The 9,190-nt window shown below is 41.5% G+C and overlaps 3 non-coding genes across 3 annotated transcripts; 2 read left to right on the top strand and 1 right to left on the bottom strand.

Moving 5' to 3' along the window:
- Window positions 1-1,261: 1,261 nt before the first annotated feature.
- On the top strand, window positions 1,262-1,334 carry Trnam-cau. The gene has a single exon. It is a non-coding gene; the product is annotated as a tRNA-Met (tRNA).
- Window positions 1,335-6,606: 5,272 nt separating this feature from the next.
- On the top strand, window positions 6,607-6,679 carry Trnam-cau. Its single transcript has one exon. It is a non-coding gene; the product is annotated as a tRNA-Met (tRNA).
- A 2,263-nt stretch (window positions 6,680-8,942) lies between these two features.
- Trnam-cau lies at window positions 8,943-9,015 on the bottom strand. Its single transcript has one exon. It is a non-coding gene; the product is annotated as a tRNA-Met (tRNA).
- Window positions 9,016-9,190: the final 175 nt, after the last annotated feature.

The raw sequence follows: 9,190 nt of genomic DNA, 5'->3' as shown, positions 1-9,190 counted from the left end.
AAATTAGCACTGCGAATATGCAATGACTTAACTGATTAACATCTAGCAAAATCAATCAATCTCAGTCAAGACTAAAACTCGAATTTTAGAATGGTCTGTGTTCCCTTCGTCTAGGCGTGGCTCAAAAGGCTGGGTAACACAAGAGAGATTATTATATCAAGAGAAAATTAAAGCACTTCAGCTCAATTGCCGTCGACTTTATCGTGTAAGATAGACCGACAGACGCACAAAAAAAGGGATTTTAAATTAACATCAGAATTGTGAGTGTGATCGATGGCATTAATACAGGCGAGATCCCTGCATATAGATAGATAGATGGATGGATAATTAAAGAGAGAGAGAGAGAGAGGCAGATAGGCAAAAAAAAGATGGGTAGATAAACAGATTGAGAGATGGATGTAAAAGATAAAGAGACAGAACGCGACATAGGCAAATCGAAAGAGAGAAAGAGAGAGAAAAAAAAAGACCGGGGAAAAGAAGTCAGAAGTGGAGAAGTCAGGAAGAGAAAAGGGGAGAGAAAGAAAGAATAGGAAACAGAGAAAGGAAAGAGAGAAGAGAGAGGGGAAGGGTCAGAGAGAAAGAGATAAAGCAGGGGGGGGGGGGAGGCAGAGGGGGTATGATTAAAAAGACAGAAAGAGAGAAAATGGGAGATGATGAGTCGAAAAAAGCGAGAGATATAGAAAAATAAATAAATTGAGGAAGAAGGAAAGGGCATGGGGAAGAGTTAGGAGAAAACAAAAGAAAGGAGCAATGAAAATTAGGGCTTTTGTGAAGTCATACAAAGTTGGACTGTTTTTATACGGGATCAATTTGTGCAACAGAAGCCGTGCCCGCGCGTTGCAGAAATGACCCACCAATCACGAGCCTCCCTTAGGAAGATGCTGCTGCCCTTCGACGCTCCTCTTCCTCTTGGGAGGAGACCTGTGATTGGTGGATCGCTTTTATTGCACGAATTGATCACACGTAAGACGTGTAACAAATTTAGCAAGATTGGATGACGTCACAAAAGTATCTACTGCGAAATCGTTGGGCCAACCCCATCTCTTTCTCTGTCTGTCTGTCTCTCTATATCGCCCTCCCTCCCTATCTCCCTTCATTTTATCTCTCTTTCCCTCACCATCCTCTCTCTCTCGTGATTCTCCTATAACTTTAATTTATTGTCACAGTAGGCACCGTAAATGTTGAATAGTCATCTTAGTCATCTCTTAGTTTCTTGTCTTGAAGCTTTTGAAAATAATAAAGTTCTTTTTATTGCAATATCGCCTCGATGGCGCAGTAGGCAGCGCGTGAGTCTCATAATCTCAAGGTCGTGAGTTCGATCCTCACTCGGGGCAAGGATTTTGAGCGAGGAGTCAAGGGAACACAAAGCCCAAAAACCGCTGTTTCCTTGAAGGGAATCGCACTCCACTTTGGCAACAGGACGGCGTTTTAATTTCTTTCTTCCTTGTATTTCAGTTCCATTTATCTTATATTTATCTCCCTTCGCTATCGCTCTTGTTCATTCTTTCACTCCAATCCTTCTCTCTTTCTCTGCTTATCTTCCCTCCAACTCTATCCCTCCCTCCTCCTCTCTCACTCTTTCTCTCTCTTCCTCTCTTCTTTTACCTTCCCTATTCCCTCCCCCTCCCCCTCTCTCTCTATCTCTCACACACAAACATTGCTAACTGGCGGTTGAAGTCAAAGGTCAGTCGGGTGCGCACACAAAGAAGTCGGGTTGGCGGCGCGCTGTTCCTCGCGTGGGAAGGAGCTTACATGAGGGGAACAGCTCCGACCCGATCTGTCAGTGCCAAGGACGCGGGTTTAGCTGTCAGTTGTGGTCCAACAGGTACTGGCAAAAAATACTACGCATTGTACATTCGATTTCTAATTTCTAGCAAGGCAATCACCAGGTTTGCGCATGCACACACACGCCAAAATATCAATATGCATAAATGTATGTAAACATATATATGTATAGATGGCTAGATAAATAGGTAAATGGATAAACTGATAGGTAGATAGAGAAAGACAAAAAACAGGCAGACAGATAGAAACAAGACAGATGAACAGATGAATAGATGGAGATGACACACATAAAGATAAAAGGACACTGGAGAGAAAGCGGTGATTATAAAAAAGGGAAAGTATAGGAGAGATACATGAAGAGGAAGGAAGGAAAGGGAAAAGGGAAGTGTTAGAGAGAGAGAGAGAGAGAGAGAGAGAGAGAGAGAGAGAGAGAGAGAGAGAGAGAGAGAGAGAGAGAGAGAGAGAGAGAGAGAGAGAGAGCAAGGGGGAGGAAAAGGCAAAGGGGGAATTAGTAAAGATAGGTGAAAGGATAGAAAAAGAAAAGATGACGATGATATGATAAAAGAAGCGAGAGAGATGAAAATGGAATAGTAGATAAACAGAAAAACAGATATATAGAGGAGGAACGAAGTGTGAGTGAGGAAGAGAAAGAGGGAAATGAAAGAAAGTGGGAGGAAGAGAAGGGAAGACTTTTGTGACGTCATACAAAGTTGGGCTGTTTTTACCCTGTCTTTCGCGTGATCAATTTCTGCATCAGAAGCTGTGCTCGTGTATTCCAGAAGTGACCCACCAATCACGAGTCTCCCTCAGGAAGGGGCGGGCAGATGCTGCTGCCCTTCGATGCTCCTCCTCCTCCTGGGAGGAGACTGGCGAATGGTGGATCGCTTTTGCAATGTGCAGAGTAGACTATTGCACAAATTGATCTGGCGAAAGGCGGTGTAAAAAGTAGCCAGGTTTTGATTACGTCACTGAGAAATCATTGGACCAGACACATGTCTCTCTCTCTCTCTCTCTCTCTCTCTCTCTCTCTCTCTCTCTCTCTCTCTCTCTCTCTCTCTCTTTTCTCTCTTCTCTCTTCTCTCTCACTCTCTCTCTCTCTCTCTTCTCTCTCTCTCTCTCTCTCTCTCTCTCTCTCTCTCTCTCTCTCTCTTTCTCTCTCTCTCTCTCTCTCTCTCTCTCGCTCTCTTCTCTCTTCTCTCTTCTCTCTTCTCTCTTCTCTCTCTCTCTCTCACTCTCTCTCTCTCTCTCTCTCTCTCTCTCTCTCTCTCTCTCTCTCTCTCTCTCTTCTCTCTATATATATAATGTGTATATGTAAATATATATATATATATATTTATATATATCATATATACATACATATATATGCATATATTTATATACATCATATATACATACATACACATACAAATATATGTAGGTATATATATATATATATATATATATATATATATATATATATATATATATATGTATATATATATGTAATATGTATATATGAATATATATATTTATATATATCATATATACATATATATGTATATATATTATATAAATACATATATACATACATATATATATATATTCAAGAGTTCGACCAAGGAAAAAGTAGAAATAGATCAAAGGAGCGTAAGGAAGAGTGGGGAAAGGGGCAGTTTGAAATGGCTACATGATGAACGTGTTTGTCACGTGTCCTTGACTGTTCACTGTAATGTGAACCTTAGCTTAATTTGTATTCATTTCTGGCTGATAAATTATCTAGAACAAGCTTCCTGAGAAATCAGAAGTGTGTATAAATATATATATATATGTGTGTATATATATATATATATATATATATATATATATATATATATATATATATATATATATATATATATATATATATGTATCATGATCATTTCTATGAAGTATAGTCGACCAGATCTCATATGTGAATGTTGGAGACAATTATCCGTAGATTTTTAACGGTCCTTACAGGTTCTATTAAGGCCATAAGGTAATCAAAATATTAGCGTTTATCGTTTTATGCCCTAAAACCATATTACCAATGTAACTTTTGATTTTAGACTTAAAAATTGGTTAAACTAAATGAATGCTTACCAATTAAATAACTACTGTACGCATGCATACGCAAATGCACCTGACCCCCGTGTCTAATAAGCAAATGCACGTGATGCATTTCATGTTTAAAAGTCTGTTACACAAAGTGAATACGAGAAAGACGTAGTAGAAATAATTATAAAACGTTACAGAAATCCTTAGGAGAAAACTGAAGCTAAATAGGGGGAAACACCTCACAAAAAGATAGTTCCAAGTGGTTTTCCTTCGAGGAAATACTAGTTGGCAACCCTGCAACATTAGTTCCTTGTGCTCGAAATCTGACCGGGAAAGCCACACATGCATACACACTCGAACCTAAACACAAATACATATGCATTAGCAAATAAGAACACACAAACAAATAAACCAAAAAGAGAGAGAGAAAAACAATGTCACATGCACATACACACACACACACACACACACACACACACACACACACACACACACACACACACACACGCTCGCGCATGCAGGGAGAGAAACGAAGAAAGAGTGAACCAAGAAAGGCAGAGAGAAAGAAAGATCCACAAAGAAAGCTACGATGACATTATGTGAAAAGAGTTGCTTTGCACCGTCTTCCGTCTGCTCAATCTGTGCAACAGAAGCCTGGCCCGCGTATTGCAGAAGTGACCCACCAATCACGAGCCTCCCTCAGGAAGGGGCGGGCAGATGCTGCTGCCCTTCGACGCTCCTCCCCCTCCTGGGAGGAGATTTGCGATTGGTGGATCGCTTCTGCAGTTCACAGGCCAGGATCCTGCACAAATTGATCACGCTAAAGACAGTGTAAAAAGTAGTCACAAAAAAATTCTCAATGTGGAGCGTAAGGCTTCATTCACTCAATCCGCCATCTTTCTCTCTCTCTCTCTCTCTCTCTCTCTCTCTCTCTCTCTCTCTCTCTCTCTCTCTCTCTCTCTCTCTCTCTCTCTCTCTCTCTCTCTCTCTCTCTCTTTCCTTCTTTTTCTTACACTTTATTACACAGACAGATAGATAGAAAAAATAATGAACATATAGTTAGATATCTAGATTAATACACATATAAATAGAGAACGAAAGAGAGACAGAGAAGCAGGAACAGAGGGAAAGTGAGATAAACAAAGAAATAGATAAAAAAAAAATGAAGTAGATAAAGCCACAGAAACTGGCAGAAAGACATACAAAATATTCAGATCGAAAGAGACACGCTTTAGCTGTTACTCTCAAACTTATTATCATACGAATTAGATTGAATCAAATGAGTATACTTCATGCAGTGCACTCATTTTCTAATTCATCAATATTCTTTTTTGTCAGATACATTTCCTTGCCACATACATCATATAAGAGAAACGTTCCATCAATCAAAGAGAAAGAGAGAGAGAGAGAGAGAGAGAGAGAGAGAGAGAGAGAGAGAGAGAGAAAGAGAGAGAGAGAGAGAGAGAGAGAGAGAGAGAGAGAGAGAGAGAGAGAGAGAGAGAGAGAGAGAAAGTATTGGTAGTGGAAGCTTTTGTGACGTCATCCAAACTTGGCCATTAATTGCACCGTCTTTCCTGAGATCAATTTCTGCAATAGTCTGAAGTGCGGACTGTAGAAGCGATCCACCAATGGCAAGTCTTCTCGAAGGGCAGCAGCATCTGCCCGCCCCTTCCTGAGGGAGGCTCGTGATTGGGTGGGTCATTTGTGCAACACGCTGGCACGGCTTCTGTTGCACAAATTGGTCACGTAAAAGACTGCATAAAAATAACCCAAGTTTATATGATGTCACAAAAGCTATCTCTCTCTGCCTCCTTCTTCCATGCTCTCCTTTCCTTTCCCGACCCACCCTCCTTTTTCGATAATATTTCGTTTTTTTTTTTCAATTTCCTACTATGCCATCCTCCCCTCTCAACCTATCTCCTTTCATTATTCTGTTTCCATCATCCCTCACTCTCACTCTTTCCACTCTCCTTCTATCTCCCCCTTCTCCTTAACTCTTTCTCTTTTCGTTCTCTCTCTCTCTCTATCTATCTATCTCTATCTATCTATATATATATCTATCTATTTATCTATATCTTTCTCTCTCTATCTATCTATCTATCTATCTATTTATCTGTCTATCTATCTCTATCTCTATCTCTCTTTCTCCTTCTCTAGGTAGCCAGCTAGATATACAAAGAGATAGAAAGACAGGCAGATAAATAAACAGATAAATAGATGAAGTTAGAGAGGTAAAGAGTCGGAGAGGAAGAAAGTGTTAGAGAGAAGAGAGTCGAAGAGATAGATAGGTAAATTAAAGACAATGGATATCTAGTTTTAGATAAAGCGAGTAGGAAGGGGAAGGGAGAGAACTAGGAAAGGAATCAGGTAGAGGGAAAGAGGAGACAAGCGATAGGGGTAAGAATGGAAAGGTAGATAATCTGAAGAGGAGATAAAGTGAGCGGGGAGAGAAGGAAAGAAAGGAGCAGGGAAAGGCTTTTGTGACGTCGTACAAACTTGGACTCTCTCTATGCCGTCTTTCGCGTGATCAGTTCGTGCAACAAAAGCCGTGCTCGCGCACTGAACACGTGACCATGAAAGCCTCTCTCAGGAAGCTGCTCCTCCTAAGAGAAGACTTGCGATGGGTGGATCGTGTCTGTAGCTCACAAACCCTCTCTCTTTCAATCCCCCCTTTCTCTTTCTTGATTATCCTATAGTTTTTTGTTGTTCCAGCAGACACCATAAAAACTGAATTATCAAGCTACTTTTTGTTCTCAAATAAATATCGCCTCGATGGCGCAGTAGGCAGCGCGTGAGTCTCATAATCTCAAGGTCGTGAGTTCGATCCTCACTCGGGGCAAGGATTTTGAGCGAAGAGTCAAGGGAACACGAAGCCCAGAAACCGTTGTTTCCTTGAGCGGAATTGCACTCCACTTTGGCAACAGGACGTCGGTTTTATTTCTCTCTTTTTTGTACTTGGTTTTTATCTTTATTTCTAGGTCATTCTTGCATTCATTTATTTTTTATATACCTTTTCAACTACATTTTATTTCTACCATCTCTCTCTATTTACCTTCGTACTTCCAATGTTTCCGAAATTGTTTGACGTCACAAAAGCTTCCTCATAATATATGATGAGACTCTCTCTCTCTCTCTCTCTCTCTCTCTCTCTCTCTCTCTCTTTCTCTCTCTCTCTCTCTCTCTCTCTCGCTTTCCTCCACTTCCTCCACTTCCTCCGTCCATCAGCGTTACGAGTTATGTGAGCGTAGCCTTGTCGGAACCGGTGGAGGACAGTCGGTGCGCCCACAAAGAAATCGGCACACTGGCGTGGGAAGGTGGTTAAATCAATGACAAGGACGAGGGTATAGCTGTCACCTGTGGTCCTCCAGGTGCTGACGAATATATTATTATTTTTCTAATTCAACATTCCAACAGGGACATCATCAGATTTTCTTAAATTAGATAAAACACAGGTATAATCAGCTTTTTATGATATTAGAGGGAGAGAAAAAGACACGTACACACGCATACACAGTGTATGTGTGTGTGAGAGAGAGAAGGGGAAAGTCAGACATATATATATATATATATATATATAGAGAGAGAGAGAGAGAGAGAGAGAGAGAGAGAGAGAGAGAGAGAGAGAGAGAGAGAGAGAGAGAGAGAGAGAGAGAGAGAGAGGCAGAGACAGAGAGAGACAGGTAGAGAGAGAGAGAGGCAGACAGACAGAGACAGACAAAGAGACTGAAAGATGAACAGATGCACAGATAGATGTAGATGGGCACATCGAAAGAGGGAAAGGGAGAGAGAAAGAAAACTGGGAGAAAAAGGTGTGACGAAAACAGGAAGCAAGAAGGGCAGATAAAGCGAGATTAGGGAAGAAAGGGATGAAAAAGAGATAGAGGAAGGATTAGAAAGAGAGAAAGAGCAAGGGGGGAGGAAAAGGCAAAGGGAATATTAGTAAGAATGGGTAAAAAGGATAGAAAAAGGGAAATGGGGATAATACGAAGAAGAAAACATATATAGATAGGGAAAAGGAAGGCGGGAATGAAAGAAAGGAGCAGGGAAAGCAAAGGCTTTTGTGACGTCATGCAAGGATAAGGATAAGTCCGGTATGCGAAGCTGAGCTTCTCCCGGGCTATGCCAATGAGGGGAGCCCGGTCTGTGTCGACTAATGTCGACTCGCTAACGTGTGTCAGCTGGTGCTGATTCGTCTTAGTCCTTGCCCGCCGTGGTGCCCAGTCACAGCAGTAACCTCCAGGCGACAATTGCAACTTCTCGCGCCTGGGCGGGGCGCGAACCGCCGGATGAGAGGCCGGCACGTTGCCACTGTACTAGCCCGAAGGCTTATGTCATGTAAAGTTGGGCCGTTTTTATCCCGTCTTTCGCGAGATCAATTTGTGCAACAGAAGCTGTGCCCGCGTGTTGCCCAAGTGACCCACCAATCGCGAGCCTCCCTCAAGAAGGGGCGGTCAGATGCTGCTGCCCTTCGACGCTCCTCTTCCTCCTGGGATTCACAGAGCAGACTATTGCACAAATTGATTACACGAGAGACGGCACAAAAAGTGGCCAAATTTGGATGACGTCAAAAAGTTCCCATTGAGGAATCACTACGCCAGACCCATCTCTCTCTCTCTCTTTATCTACCTATCTATCTATCGATTGATCGGTCGATCGATATATCTATCTATCTATCTCTCCCACCCTTCCTCTGCCAGAAGAAACGTTTCTTTATTTGATGCTTGCGTCAAAATATGCAGTTGACAAATAGAAAAGGATAAGATGCTGATGAACTATAGATAAGTGCACTGTATAAAATATCAGTATAAATGGATAGAATAAACAATAAGTATATACACATTTAAATAATAACGGATATTATATAGAGATAGATAGATAAATAGATAGATTGATTGGTATGTGGATAGGTAGATAGATAGATAGATAGAGGGAAATAAAATATATAGAGGATTAAGTGCAAGACTGAATAAACGCGATGGGAAAGATATAGAAGAAAATTAAAAGCATACATATAGAGGATATATAAGTTGGGCGCGTTTCCTCGCACAGGAAACAACGGTTTCTGGGCTTTGTGTTCCTTTGACTCCTCGCTCAAAAATCCTTGCCCCGAGTGAGGATCGAACTCACGACCTTGAGATTATGAGACTCACGCGCTGCCTACTGCGCCATCGAGGCGATATTACATTTTAAACAACATTCAGACTCTCTGCGCCGTCTTTCCTGTGATCAGTTCCTACAATAGTCCTTGCATGTGGATTGCAAAAGCTATCCACAGGCGCTCACACGCACACACACACACACACACATACACACACACACACACGCACACACACACACACACACACACACA

The sequence above is a fragment of the Penaeus chinensis genome, chromosome 9 (assembly GCF_019202785.1).
Source record: "Penaeus chinensis breed Huanghai No. 1 chromosome 9, ASM1920278v2, whole genome shotgun sequence".
NCBI classification, from domain to species: Eukaryota; Metazoa; Arthropoda; class Malacostraca; order Decapoda; family Penaeidae; genus Penaeus; species Penaeus chinensis.
Note: the sequence above shows the minus strand (reverse complement) of the source record. Positions and strands in the feature narration are given on the sequence as shown.